This window comes from Lagenorhynchus albirostris, chromosome 10 (assembly GCF_949774975.1).
Source record: "Lagenorhynchus albirostris chromosome 10, mLagAlb1.1, whole genome shotgun sequence".
NCBI classification, from domain to species: domain Eukaryota; kingdom Metazoa; phylum Chordata; class Mammalia; order Artiodactyla; family Delphinidae; genus Lagenorhynchus; species Lagenorhynchus albirostris.
The window spans coordinates 31,675,849-31,691,789 of NC_083104.1; the positions used below are offsets into that span (position 1 = coordinate 31,675,849).

Sequence of the window (15,941 nt, forward strand, 5' to 3'; positions counted from 1 at the left end):
CATGTGGGATCTTCCTGGACCAGGGATCGAACCCGTGTCCCCTGCATTGGCAGGCGGACTCGTAACCACTGCACCACCAGGGAAGCCCTCTTTAGGACATTGTGACTGAATTATTTTCTTATTTTCTTCTTCTATTTGGCTTTGAAAACAATAATGACTAACACAATGAGAAAATAAAGGCAGTATCCCTAGGTTTTGCTCTGAAAGGGGGACTAGATCTTCTATGGTTCTTTTGACCAGGGCTGGGCTGATACATTCACAGACCATTTACAGACTCATAGGGCAGGGGGAGGGATTGCTCTCTAGTCTTTTTAAGAAATTCACTTGGAGTGATGGAAACTGTTTTGAGGAAAACCATTTATTCTCAATCTCTCACAGATCTTTGTACTTGTCTTTCATAGCACTTATAACACATTGTAATGGGGTACAAGTATAACATCTTGATTAATGTCTGTTGTCCCTCTGGACTCTAAGCACTGTAAGGGTAAGGACCCTGTTGGTTTGTTTTTGCTATGTGCCTAGCACATAGTTGACCCCAAAATATTTGTTAAATGATTGAATGTTTGGCAATGCAAAAATCTGGTTCTTGAGTGGCTAATGAGAAGCTAAACTGCTGTGTGTAATTATATTAACAATTATAATACTAAACTATATATAAGATTAATTATATGTAATTATATATATTATTTTAAAGAATATTAAAACAATAAAATTTTAAAGGAAGAAAAAGCTGTTTTCAACAAGTGCTTGGGAATCTCTTTGAAGATAATTTTGTTTTCTTGGAGACTTTTTTTTTCCTGAATGCAAATTCAGACTACACTGTCTGAATGTCATTCTGGAGATACCAATGTGTTCCTGCATATGTGTAAGTTCCTTCCAAACATCCTCACGGGAGGTCAGGAACACATTGTCAGGAAAGACAATGAGTAGTGTCTTCACTTCCTACTGGCAGCAAGCCCTAGAATCAATCAAGCAGGGAGCCCACTCTGGGCTATTGTGCTCAAGTCAGATTGCATTTCACCACTCTAACCACCCAGATGGACAGTTGGGGGCAATGGAGTTAAAATCACCACTGACTAAGCGATGTCCCCTTGCTGGAGACATTTCTAAGAGCTACAAACTAACAGAAAGGTTGCTCTGTGAAGGAACAGTCACTTCAGGGAACGTGAAAGTGGAATGTCATCAGTTAGACTGAACAGCATAGTGATAAGCCTGAAAAGCACTTTCACACTAAGCTTTGAGGGAGGGTGTACCCAGGGCCAACTTTTTCCTACGGAACCTACGTTGCAGTTCTGTTTCGGCAAGTGTTACTGAAAGCAAAATTTTTTTCAAGTCAGCTGTTATTGGTTAGAGTCCTGTGCTTGCAAACAACAGAAACTACCCCTGGCCAACTTAAGCCTACGGAAAGTATTGGAAAGACATGAGGTAGCTCAGGGAATGGAAATAAACACTGAAGAAGCAAGTCTCAGGCAGGATGGGAAGCACAGCTGATGAGCAACAAAAGCCAATAAGCAGCCTCCTTATCAGCTTGACCTTTTTCAATCCTTGAGTCTCTCTCCTCAAGATTCAAATGCCCCAGAGAAGGTGATTGACCTAGGCTGGGTTACATGCCCATTTCATGGCCAGAAGGGTGCAGAACTTTGAAGGACAGTCCCACTAACTCTGTATCTAATGGAAGAAGGATGGTTTCCCAAAGCTGTTGCCAGGAGAAGGGGGAAGGATTGCTGGGCAGGCAAAAGCATTAGATGTCCATTCATCAGCTTATTCACTGAGTGCACATTCAGGAAAATTAGTCTTCTCCTTGAGCCCCATAGCAAAGAACTATAGCTACCTATGGAATCCAGGCAAGTAACTTCCTGTGTGACCTTAGACAAATCATAAACCCTCTCTGGGCCATAGTTTCCTCATTTATAAAATCTATTGAATGGTTTGGACCAGATGATCCCAAGTGGCTTGTAGAGAGAAAAGAGCCAGAAGAGAGGATCTCCTCCCAGATATTGGCAATATGACCTTGGCTGACTCATTTGCCAATTCTGGGTTTCCCTGTGTGTAAAGGGGGTGAACTAGACACCTTCAGGTTACTTCTAGCTGTAAAAGTCCATGATTCTAAAAAAGAACAGATGGAAGTAGCCAGGTCAGTCTTTCCTCTCAGAATCAATGAAATATCCCTGTTTTTAGGAAATATACACTGAAGTATTAAGGAGTAAAAGGGCCTTATGTATACAACCTCCTCCCAAATAATCCAGAAAAAAAAAACCTCATGTATATACATATATACATACGTGTATATGTCTCTGTGTAAAGAAAGGTTCTACAAATGTTAAAAAGTGTCCAAATGTTAAAAAGTAGTGAATTTGAATAAAAAGTTTGTGGGAGTTCTTTGAGCTATTCTTTTTTTGTTTTGTTTTGTTTTGTTTTTGTTTTTGTCTTTGAGCTATTCTTGAAACTGTTCTCTAAGTGTAATTATTTCAAAATGAACTCCAAAAAAAAAAGTCAATGGGAAGGGCAAAAGGAAATCTGTTCCTCTGCCTGCTTGTCCAAAGGCTTTTTGATGAATTATTTGTGTGACAAGTGAGTACTTGTATGTCTGTACTGCTAGATCCTAACTCTCTAGGGGAAGTTTTTAGTGCCAAAGCATGGACTCTACAATGCGTTCTCACTACTAGTGTGACAAAGCTCCACTGTGAACCTGGAAGATACTGGATAAGGCCTGTCTATTTACTGCTCCTGAGGAGTCTGACTAAGTGGGTGGAGATTTCCTGTTGGCTCTTATGCTTTTCTTTTGTTTTAACAGTGGTTTAGGGGAACATACTTCAGACACAGCATATATATTTAATGCTTTGTACTTTTAAATATTCATCTGTAACCCAACAAATGTCTCTACCAACTACTTACTAACTTGATTTGAAGCCAAACATTACTACCTTCACACAATCACTTCTTACTGAAAATTGATTTGAGTATCTAGAAGGGTATTCATTGCAGGATCATATTAGCAAAATATTGGGACCAACCTAGGGGTCCAACAATAGTGTACCGGTTAAATAAATACATTCACGCAATGGAATATTGCGTAGATGGTAAAAAAGAATGAAGAAGCTCCCTAAGAGTGGCTGTGTAATGATCTCTAAGTTAAAAATAAATGAAGCACCCACATATGAGTAAATATGGAACAATCTCCAAGGTATACTTTTAGAGCAATGTGCACAATTATGTGTAGGTATCATACAATTGTATTTTAAAATTACTTGAAGGAGTAAGCAATGAGTGGACAATTAATGTTTTTGCCTGCTCAGCATATGCCTGTATATATATATATATATATGTATGTATGTATATGCAGAACATTTTCTGGGAAGAGATACAGGAAATCAGTAACAGTGGAAAACTCTGGAGAGGGGAACAATGGGTGGGGGTAAGAATCTGGGGAAGAAGGACAGGAGGGAGACTTGATTTTCACTTACATCTTTTGAGTTTTGTACAAAATTTAATGGAGAACTCAGTGCCCCTTCAGCAGTAGATCCTTCTGATCCTCCCTCATCATGTAGGCTCAAGGGAGGATAAATCACTGTAGTCAAGGAAACTGTCCTGTTAGGGTATGAGTATTCTACATATTGGGTTCATGACTTATCTTTCTGTTCCCAGCAGCTCTTCTTATCTTTGCTTAGTAATTGTTTATTGAATTGAGTTCAACTGGATTGATTTGCTGTGCTTTTAGGGGCACTTATTAGCCCTTCATGTGTTTCCCTCTTTTCTACCCTAAAGGAAAAAATATAAAACAAACATTTATTTTCCATTCTTAAGAATTTAAAACTTAGACAGTCAGTTGATGTAAACTGGTGCCTCCTTTTTGCAGGGCATTTTGGTATCATAAATCAGCATGTAAAATGTACTCATGTTGTAACCCAGTACAGCATTTTGTTAAGATATAGAAACAGATCTTACATGTGTATGATCCCATTTTTATCGAAAGTCATCCATATATCACTATATGTATATATGCATAGATATCTAGGAGAAATGTCTTCAAAATATTTAAAATGTTTATTTCTCCATGATGGGTGGTTTTCCTCTCTGTATTTTTTCACATTAGTCACATTTTTCGGGAGTACACATTGTCATCATTTTTACCCAAAAATGAAACTCTTAAAAAGAAAAAGCTGGGAATTCCCTGGTGGTCCGGTGGTTAGGACTCAGAGCTTTCACTGCCAAGAGCCCGAGCTGGATCCCTGGTTGGGGAACTAAGATCCCGCAAGCCTTGCAGCATGGTCTAAATAAATAAATAAATAAATAAATAAATAAATGATAAAGAAAAAGCATTCAAGTGATTTCACTAGTTTTACTCTTTGACTCATCTAATATTTGTTGATTGTACCACATTATTCTAGAATTATCTTTCCTATTTTACAGTCTGCTGAATTTTCTATGCACCCATTTGAGAAAGCACTGAAGCTAAATACTTATCAAGTACTTTTGAAAAATTTAAGCTCCAGAAAAAAAAAAATCAGAACAGTAGTTGTCTCTTGGGAAGTTGGGGATGGAGATAAACTGGGAAAAGGTATGAAGGAAACTTTTAGGGTGATGGATAATGTTTTAAAGGTTTGGGTCACAGAGGTATATGTATTTGTCAAAACTCAACAAATTTAGCCAAGATTTGTGCATTCCTCTGTATGTCAGTTTTACATCAGAAGGAAAAAAAACAAATTGGATTTTAGTAAGTGATATTGATATCTGGAATTTACTTTGAAATGCACCAAAAACAAGATAGATTAATGGATGGTTTGAGGAATGGATAGATGAATACATAATAAAGCAAATATAATAAAATGTTAATTGTAGAATCTAGGTGATGTGTATATATATATATATATGTTCATTATAAAATTCTTATAATTTTGCACTTTAACAATTTTCATAATAAAATGTTGAGGAAAATGTAATCACCCATCGTCTATTGATATACTGATAGGTTGAATATGCTTATATTTTATTCTTATAAACCAAATTCAACAGATTAAGTTCTAGAAGTTGTGTCCCCCACCCTCCCAATTCAAACTTCTTGGATAGTTAAGCTATTTAAATATATATATATGATATAATTAGTGACAGGGCTGTCTTCATGACCGTGTTAACTATGCCGTCACACAGGGTCACGAAGTTGGTTCAATGCTCTGTTGTTGCTGTCTTGAAATTTTTATTACTTTTTAAACAAGGGGCCCTGTACTTTCATTTTACAATGGGCCCCGCAAATTATGTAGCTGGCCCTGACTAATGAGCAGTAATAATAATTACTAACATATATTATCTTCTCTTTTTGCCAGGCACTATGTTAAACACTTTATATACACTATTTCATTGAATCCTCAAAGACAGACTTAAGAGATAGTCTTAATATCCCCATTTTACAGATGAACATAATGAGGCTCAAAGAGGTTAAGATATTTGCTCAAATTCACACATTTAGTGTACCCTCAGTATGCATAGTAGCACAGTACACATGGTAGATACTCAATAAATATTTACTAAATTAATAATAATAATAGTAATTATTATAGCAGCTCCCATTTATTGAGCACCTTCCAGCAGCCTACAATGCTCTGACTGAAACCCAACATGTTCTCCCTAACCCAGACTTTGGCATCACTACCTTAAGACCACGTTCCCTGCCAGCCTAAATTAGGTCAAGTCTTCTCTTATGTTACCCTGTGCTTCTTTGTCATAGCAGTCATCACAATTGTAATTAGGTAATTCTTTGTTTAATGCCTGTCTTCCCTTCTGGACTGGAACCTCAGTGAAGACAGTGACTCATTTTTATCTGCTCACCACTCTATTCCTACCATCCAGTGCTGTAGCTGGAGTGTAGCCTGCTTGCCAGGGCTGGATTATATATTTTTTCATTTACTCCTCAACTCTGTGAGGTAGAGATTGTTACCATCATTTTACATCATTTACAAGGCTCAGAGAAGCTAAGTCTGAGTCACCTCACCCTAAGGGAAGCATCCACCATAACGTGGACCTACATTTGCCAGGCTCCAAAATCTCTTGTCCTTTCACGGCAGCCCACTGTTTCTATATGACAATCTGCCTGACACTATTTTCTATCTCCAGGCACTACTTATTCCCTTCAGCTCCTATTTTTGCTGTCTGACCTCTGGGCTCTGTGATGAAGAGGAGACATGCTTTCCAGGAAGTAATTACGGCAAGTGATATAACCAGGCTGGCTGAAGCCAGGATTTTATTTTTTAACCTTGATGAGTAAAGCAGCTGGAAATACTACCTTCTAAAAGCAAAGGATCCAATTTCCCCATGGTACTAACTCTTCCTTAGTGCTAGGAAACACCCTGAAGTCGTCTCTTGGGCTATGTAAATATAAAGCAATCTACCCAGGTCTAGTCTTGGGGAAGGCCTGAAATAATTAAGGTAAAGCAAACGTAGATGCTTCAGGCTGTTAACAAGATGTCTCAGTAGTTTTAGGCTTTGATAGATTAAGATTTCTATGCGAAAATGTTTTTCCCTAAGTGTGGATTTGGACTATCCTATGCTTATGCATTGCTGCATATCTTTGCAGAGTTGAGAGGACTATTCTTTGGATTATTCTTTGTTTGTGAGGATCATAGAAGTGGGATGGAAAGGAATGCTGGGAGAGTGCACAGGCTTATTCTCTTCAGCTAGTGCTGGAGGACAGGCTGTGAACAAGAAATGGAGAGTGCTTGGCCCAGCATGCCCTGGTGTGGATGGTTGAGTTCTACCTGTGGTATTAAAATCCCAGACCTTAGGAATTAAGACTGATGACAGATTGTGCTGTACTTTGTCTTTTGTAGGACATAGGGCATCTGGTGGTGGTAGAGTTTCCAGAGGACCTAGGTTTGTACCATTCTGAGGATGTTCAGACTGTGGACATCTCAGAGTAGCCACTACTAATAGCAGTGTAAGTTACCCTGTCTATTACACTTCTTTTCTGGTATTCCCAAGCCTTCTGAAAAGACTTGTTAACTGTCACACCCTGGCCTCAGTTGTGCTCTTGAGCTTGTTCTACTTTCTTGGAAGAATATCAAGCACTTCCTAAAGTTAATGATAGAAGCAATGGTGACAGTCATCTGTGCAAAACAGTGGTGCCCACTGTTCTCATAAGGGTGAGAGATAGTAAGGCTGCAGCAGGTCCAGAAAGTTGGGGCAGAAGTACAGGAGGGACTGTTTCTGAGAACACAAAAGCTATGTCAGAAATACAGAAGAAAAAAAAAGAAATATGGGAGAGAAGGAGGTTGCCTTTTGCAGGAAATAGGCCCTGAGGGCTTATGCCATCATAATTTGAACAATAAAAGTAAGAATGATCATATTTTGTAGTCACTGGTTAGTGAGATAGGATGTACTGTATCTGTTATTCTATATGCCATAGCCAGTCTCCAAGATGGTTCCCAGAGATCCTTGCTTTTTTGTATTTATGTCTTTATATAGTCTTCTTCTTCAATGAATCAGGGCTAGTCTATGTGAACAACAGTGTACGGCAGAGGTTACAGTGGTTGACTTCCAAGGGTAAGTTGTAAAAGACTTGCAACTTCTGCTCTGGTCCCTTGAATTGCTTGCTTTGGGGTAGGCCAGCAGTCATCTCATGAAGCCTCTTATTTATTTATTTTTGGCTATGCCACGCAGCATGCGAGATCTGAGTTCCCCAACCAGGGATGGAACCCTTGCCCACCTGCATTGGAAGTGTGGAGTCTTAACCCCTGGACAGCCAGAGAAGTCCTCATGAAGACTCTTAAGCTGCTCTGTGGAAAGGCCTACAAGAGGAGGAACTGAGGCCTCTACCACCATCCAGGACCAACTTGCCAGCCAAGTGAGTTAAGTCATTGAACGTGGATCTTCCAGCCCCATTCAAGCCTTCAGGTGACTGCAGCCCCAGCTGACATTTGACTGAGCCTCATGAGAACACCCTATCCAGAACTTCCTAGCCAAGTGGCTCCCATATTCCCAGCCCATAGAAACTATAAGAGATAATAAGTGTTTATTATTGTTTTAAACTAGTAAGTCTTGGGATGACTTGTTATGCATCAATAAATAAAACACTATACTATAGATTCTATGGAATAAACGTCTATGTGAAACTCTGCCTAAATAGATCAGCCAAGTCTTCAGAAAAAAAGAGGACATGGGTTGAGTCTTCAAAGATGAGTAGGAGCTTGCAGGTGGAGGTAAAGTGGAGAAAGGGGAATCATTTCAGGCTAAAGGAACAGCTTGACTATAGGGCCAGAAGTAAGAGGGCATGGCTTGTTTGAAAAAACAGCAATTAATTCAGCATGACTGGGGTGCAGTATGTTTAAAGAATGAGGTAGAGAAAGATTACAGGAGTAGACAGGAACAAGCTCAAAAAGGACCTTAAATGCCATGTTCATGTATTTGTTTTTTATCCTGAAGGCAATGAGGAACCACTAAAGAATTTTTAAGCAGGCAACTGACATGATCAATTGTACATTTTAGAATGATGGCCAAATGGAAGATGGATTGGAGGCAGAAAGATCATTTAGAAATAATTGCAAGTCCAGGTGAGAAATGATTAGTGCCTGAATTAAGGTCTTAGCAGTGTGAATGGGGGGCGGGGAATGGAGGGCTATTAGGAGGTATAATTTTCAGAATATGAGGGATGAGGAAAAGGGAATATGTGGGATCCAGGAGAAGGAGCAAGTTTTTAAAAAATATTTATTTATTTATCAGTTGCGATGGGTCTTACCTGCGGCACGCAGGCTCTTTGTTGTGGCGCACGGGCTTCTCTCTAGTTGTGGCATGCAGGCTCAGTAGCTGTGACACATGGGCTTAGGGATCGAACCCGTGACCCTTGTGTTGGAAGGTGAATTCTTAACCACTGGACCACCAGGGAGGTCTTGAGGAGCAAGCTTTGAAGGGGTGAGTTTGAGTGGTGTGTAGGACACCAAGGTAAACATGTACAGAGGACAACTAGAAACACTGGTCTGGCTTGGAACCCAAGAGGGAATGAAGTCAGGCTGAAGATGCACAGAAGTTTTGAAGGCTTTTTCATACAAGCATCCCTTCTTAAAAGGTAAGTAACTCCATGGGTGAAATGAAATCAAACTATAGTTTAGAGTTTTAGATTTATCTTTCATTGATAGCAAAGCCATTTAGAAATAAGATTTACAGTAAAAACTTGGGATAGGATCAATGGCATGAAGACAGAACCAGGTACAGGTGGAAGGCCATTTTGTAGTATCTTCCAGTTTTGCTGGGGATTCAACCATCAGCAGAATCTGGTGACTAATTAAGTATAGAGATTGAAGGAGAGGGAAGAGTCTAAAAAATTAGTTCCCTCCCCCAAAGTTTCCTTTCTTAGATCTACATTTTCCATCATGTATAACATCTTATGATCTATGCCCCATTTCAATATCACTGATTTTAAAATTTTCTGAAGTAAATTTTGCTTCCATTTTCTTCACCTATTTTCCAGTAAATTTATATGAGTTTCATGATCTTCTACTTCCTCCTTTATTCCCCTTTCTCCTCTTCCTGCTTTTTGTGAACAAAAGAAAATAAAACCTCTTCCTTTACTGATTATATAACAGGTGTAGCAGAATTCTTGATTTCTTTAATTGAATATTTTACAGGCATTCATTCTTGATTCATTGTCAATAGCTCTCTAATTCTTTGAAATTGTCGTTCAACTAATACAGTGATTTTCATCTCTAACACCTAAGTATGGCCTAGTAGTCAACGCTCCAAGACTTGGAATTCAACCAATTCACCTGATTTGACCTGATCTACTTATCCAAGAGGTATATATTTAGAAAGATCACATAGATAAATGCAGTGTCCAGAGCACTAGCACTTCAAGGATTAAAGAAAAAGTAACTTGCCAGGTCATATAGTTTTGTAATCAAGTTGAGAAGAAAGATCACTGTGATAAATGTGCTACAATCCCAGATTTTGAACAGGACTTTTTCTTTTGGTTGTTTCAAAACTATTTCTGCCTCAGTAAAAATTAATAGCAGTGGACTTCATGTCATCTTATTTGTGGAAATAACTGCGGTTAAAAAAAATAATTACCACTTAATTTTTGTTAGCAAGAAAGCCCAAGGAAAGTAATGTTAAAAATCAGGAAATGGAGCTGAGTGCTTAGTGGTTAGCATCTGGAGACACCACTTAATGTACTTAACTTTTTCAACATTTAATTGATGAAAATTGAGGCTCAATAAAAATCTTCTAAGGAGCAAAATGTATAATGAATATTTTATATTTAGCTTTAGATAAAACAGTTTTACAGCATAATTAAAGGTAAATCTGCAAAATCCTAGGTAATAGGGCTTCACTGGTGGCACAGTGGTTAAGAATCCGCCTGCCAATTCAGGGAACGTGGGTTCAAGCCCTGGTCCGGGAAGTTCCCACATGCACTGGAGCAACTAAGCCCGCGAGCCACAACTACTGAGCCTGCGCTCTGGAGCCCGCGAGCCACAACTATGGAAGCCCGCGTGCCTAGAGCCCGTGCTCCTCAACAACAGAAGCCACCGCAATGAGAAGCCGGCGCACAGCAAGGAACAGAAGCCCCCGCTCGCCATAACTAGAGAAAGCCAGCGCGCAGCAACGAAGACCCAACGCAGCCAAAAATAAATAAATAAAATTAATTAATTAATTTTAAAAAATCTTAGGTAACAGATTTTTTCTAAGATGAAAAATTTCTTTTGATTACATAATTGAGACATGTTCATTTTAAAAAAATGCAATTGATCCAGAAAAGCAGGAAATAAACTAAATTACATAAACCTCACCAGCCACAGATAAGCATTGTTAAAATTTTGTGAACTTGCTTCCAACCGTCTCTTCATACATATATTTGTGTATGCATATGTATGCCCGTAGCGTGACCTACACAGAATCATACCATTCTGTAAACTGATCCTTTCATTTTGCAACACGTTGTGGACACCTTTCCATTTCCATAAATATAGATCTGGTTCCAGCTTTCTAAACAGATGCGTAGTATTACGCTCTATATAAACACCATAACTTAACCAACCATTCCCACACTGTTGAACATTTGGGTTGTTCCCAAGGCTTTTTTTTTTTTTTTTTGCGGTATGCCGGCCTCTCACTGTTGTGGCCTCTCCCGCCGCGGAGCACAGGCTCCTGACGCGCACGCTCAGCGGCCACGGCTCACGGGCCCAGCCGCTCCGCGGCATGTGGGATCTTCCCAGGCCGGGGCACGAACCCGAGTCCCCTGCATCGGCAGGCGGACTCTCAACCCCTGCGCCACCAGGGAAACCCCCAAGGCTTTCTTTTAATTAGCAATACCATGGTAAACATCCCTGTCATATTTCTTTCTTTCTTTTATTGTTATTATTTTTAAAGATTATTTGATGTGGACCATTTTTAAAGTCTTTACTAAATTTGTTACAAGATTGCTTCTGTTTCATGTTTTGGTCTTTTGGCCCTGAGACATATGGGATCCCAGCTCCCCGACCAGGGATCAAACCCACACCTCCTGCATTGGAAGGCAAAGTCCCAACCAATGGACTGCCAGGGAAGTCCCCTTATTATTTATTTATGTATTTATTTATTTGTTCATCCAAATAAAACATGGCTCGGGACTTCCCTGGCAGTCCAGTGGTTAAGACTCCGTGCTTCCACTGCAGGGGGAACAGGTTTGATCCCAGTTCAGGGAACTAAGATCCCACATGCCACACAGTGCGGCCAAAAACAAAAAACAAAAACAGAAACAGACAAAAAAAATATATGACTCAGAGCCCCCACTCATCAAGGTGGACAAGAGTTACTTCTGGGATTCTTTTCCCCGCTACAGTGAATTATATATGACCTCCAGGGTTTGAGTGGCCCTAGGAAACTGGATTGGGGTTATGCTATTGATCCTCCTTTGTCTGGCCAGAGACAGTCCTCTCCAGAGGTCTTCTCCATTCTAGGCAGGGAAGCAGCCCCGCAACACTTTTAAAGCTGCTTTCAGGATCTCAGTGTTTAGTGACCTGTCTCCCAGGCATCCTGCAGCCATCCCAGCCTGGGTCTGTTATTTTCGAGGGAGATACTTGGAAATCCTAAAATTCCACAACCCCTCCCCAGCCTTAGTGTTGTCTTTATACTAGTAAAAGCTATTTTCTTGAGGAGATGGGGAAAAGGAACTACCACTCAACCTCTCCATATAAACCTATAACAGACAACTAGACAGTTGACTGTGGAGGAGTTACTTAACCTCCTGAAACCTCAAATTCTTTATCTATCTATAAGATAACAACAAATAGCAACCCCATCCTGCCAGTTGTAGAGACCAGAAAATTTATTTGTCTTTAGCTTCCCTCATTCTCTCACTGCCACTCATATTCTGCCTCCTGAACCTTCAGAACAGAACGAGAATCTGACCACTTCTCTCCACCTACCCTGCTACCTTGGGCCAAGTCTCCACCATGTCTCACTTGGATCTTTGCAGTAGCCTCCTAATAGGTCTCCTTGATTCTACCCTTATTCCCGTCATCAATTTTCTTTTGAAAAGGATGATGGCTTTCATCTAACTTTGAGGAAAAGGCAAATTTCTTAGACTAACCTAGAAAGCCCTCTTATATGACTTAGCACCACCTCCCCCACTTCTCTGACCTCAGTTCCAACCATCCTCTTCTTCAGTCACACTCCCCTTGCCAAAACATGTCAGGCGTGCCTTTTGCATTATCCTCAGGATAATAGTTTCTCCATGCAGGTATCTGCTCAATTACCTTTATCATTATCCCCAGAGCCTGCTTCATTTTTCTCCACAGCACTTATCACTGACATAGAGTATGTTTATTTCACTATCTCTTAAAACTGGAATATAAGCCTGTTGAAGGAAGGACTTGTCTATTTCTATTTAGGTTTTCAGTGCCTAGAGAGTACCTGGCACACATTAGGGGCTCAATAAATATTTGCTGAATAAATGAATGGACAATCATATCTTTCAGAATTGGAGTGAGGGTTCATTCTGATAATGTTAATGCCTATCGAATAGGAAGGACTATTTGAACACAGATTGTTGCTGTATCATCATTATTATTATATTTATACTAGTCTTTGAAGACTGTATTAGAAAAAGGGTATTCCAGCGAAGAACTGACTGAAGCAGAGGCTTACAAGTAGGAAATACCCTGTAGGTAAGTGTGACCTGCACTGAAAACTAAATATTGGTAAGAGCTAGTGTTGGAAATGTAGGGATGAATATGGAGGGAACTGAATTCAAGGCTCAGAAGTACGGGTTTGTCCCTAACACTGGGGAACCATCCAGGATTTTCAGCCAAGGAAGATATGATAAAATCTTGGTTTTTGAAACTTCTGTGGTGATAATCAGTTATCCTGTGTTGCAAAGTTGCATTTTGTGGCTTGTGGGAGGTGTGTTTGTTAATCAGAGAAAACGGTGTGTTTCTTTAAGAAACTTTGCTGGAACTTTTTGTCTGATAGGACCTGGCCTGTGACCTTATTTATGATCCCCTCTTTTCATGCAGACACCAAACATCCTCCATGTGGAGAAAAAGAAGGCTGAGAGCCAGAGCCTTGGTGATTCACTCTTAGTTATTTCCCCTTTCATGATTCTAATTTGCTCACCCTTTGGATTGTCTTCTTCAGACTGTGGCTGTATTTCATGTCTTGGTTTTCCACTTCACAGGCAATTTCTGACCATATCTTTCTCCATGACATAACCCCACTGTCATTTAAAATCTTGCCATCCAAAGTGCGGTCCTGGGACCAGTAGCACTGGCATCACCTGAGAGCTTGTTAGAAATACAGAATTTTCAGGACCCACCTGAATTAGAATCTGCATTTCAACAAGATCCCTGGTGATCTGTGTGTACATTAATGTTTAAGAAGCACTACACTTAAGTATCCCTTAACCAATGGATGCACCAGTGTCCCCCAGGAGCCCCTCATCACCTCAAATAAACATACAGAGAGGGCTTCCCTGGTGGTGCAGTGGTTAAGAATCCGCCTGCCAATGCAGGGGACACGGGTTCGAGCCCTGGTCCGGGAAGATCCCACATGCCGTGGAGCAACTAAGCATGTGCGCCACAACTACTGAGGCTGTGCTCTGGAGCCCGTGAGCCACAACTACTGAAGCCCGCGCACCTAGAGCCCGTGCTCCGCAACAAAGAATAGCCCCCGCTTGCTGCAACTAAAGAAAGCCCACGCGCAGCAACGAAGACCCAGTGCAACCAAAAATAAATAAATAAGTAAATAAACTTATTTTTAAAAAAACAAAACAAAAAAGCATACAGAGTGTTTGCTTTCTAAACAAACTTCCGGACAATTCCCCCTAGCCACCCTTTCCAACTGGAGAGCTTTCCACACTCTACCTTCTGTACAGAAAATCTGAAGCAGCAATGCTTTGAATGTTCGGTGCTTCTCAAGGTACAATCCTCAGATCACCTGCATCTGAATAACCTAGAGAGTTTGTTAAAAATGCAGATACCCCATCCTACCTACATTTACCGAATCTGACTCTTTAGGGGAAGGGCACTGCAAACCACTTTTTCAACTAACATATGATACATACCAACAATCAGAGAACCATCAGAAAACTCCTGGCTGCAAAAACAAATGCAGCTTTAATAGCTCCCCTTTCTTGGTATTGAAACCCTTTTCCAGCTTTGACTCCATTCCCTCATCCAGCCCTGCACTGGGTTATTTGAAATACAGTAATTTTAGTTATGATCCTATTGTTAGAGAGTGCTACTTTTGCAAGAGATCTCATCCAAGTGCTGCTCTGATACCTCTTTTACAAAACTATGTAAATAGCATTCCAGAATTTCTTTTTTACAGGTTATCAGTCTTAACATATAAATGAAATATAAATGTTTCTATCAAGTAATTTAATGTTTATTTTTCTGCTTCTTAGTATTTTCTTATGCAATAAAAGAAGATTTTTCCTGTGTCTGATGCTTCTTTAAAGTCACTGTGCTCCTCTTCATCAATGTCTCATATCAGGACGGTTAGTTTCATAGTCAGTCCTATTGGAAAAGTACCTAACATGACTTTATAATAACATTCTCTAGGGTCTGGGAGTTTGGGGGCAGGGATAAATGCTGAAACAGGCACTTGGTGCCTGTAGTTTGCTGGTCTACCTCTATTGCTACAGTCTACATCAAGGCCTTCTACCACTGACATGAAAGTTGAGCAGAATGGGTGAAAGAATGGCAGCACTAGTTGCATAACTATTATGAAATGAAATTACACAGTTTGAATCCACATTAATAGATATTAAATGTTAATATCTATTAACATTAGATGTTAATAGAAATGTTAATATCTATTATCATTTTATTACTAAATGATACCTCTTGCAAATAAAATTTAAACAAAGTCTGAATCTTAATGAAGAGGGATCAAGAGAGAATAAAATGTTTTCCAGACTTCTGCATCCACCCCCAACAGTGCTGTTTTAGATCTTAAAATCCTTCTTTCAAAAAACTAGAAAATCAAAACGAAAAATCTCTTTTCTCTCTTAAGGGGGTTCAAGACTTCAAAGGCATTCTTTAATGAGTCTATCTTTATGTATCCTTTTCTGAACCCTCAGCAAGATCTAATCTTATTCTTTTAGAGTGCCTATAGTACTTCCTTTTCTCATTTCCAGTCCTATTACTCTTCCTTGATTCGTGGTCATATCTGGGCCTCTCCTTCTCAGTTGTACTTCCTTGGCCAGTTGTAAATTTCTTTAGGCAGAAACTGTGTATTCTCCTTTTTGTACCTATCAACAATATTTATTGCATTCGTGTTTTTTTTTTTTTTAAGCAACGCTAGGGGTTGAGCTATTCTTTTTTATTTATTTATTTATTTATTTATTTATTTATTTATTTATTGGGTCTTCTGTTGCTGCGCGCGGGCTTTCTCTAGTTGCAGCGAGCGGGGACTACTCTTCATTGCGGTGCGAGGGCTTCTCATTGCAGTGGCTTCTCTTGTTGCGGAGCACAGGCTCT

General features: G+C 39.8%; 1 long non-coding RNA gene across 1 annotated transcript in view; it reads right to left on the reverse strand.

Moving 5' to 3' along the window:
- LOC132526897 (uncharacterized) overlaps positions 1-15,941 on the reverse strand; it is a 39,400-nt gene that overhangs the window by 6,469 nt on the left and 16,990 nt on the right. The window lies entirely within an intron of this gene.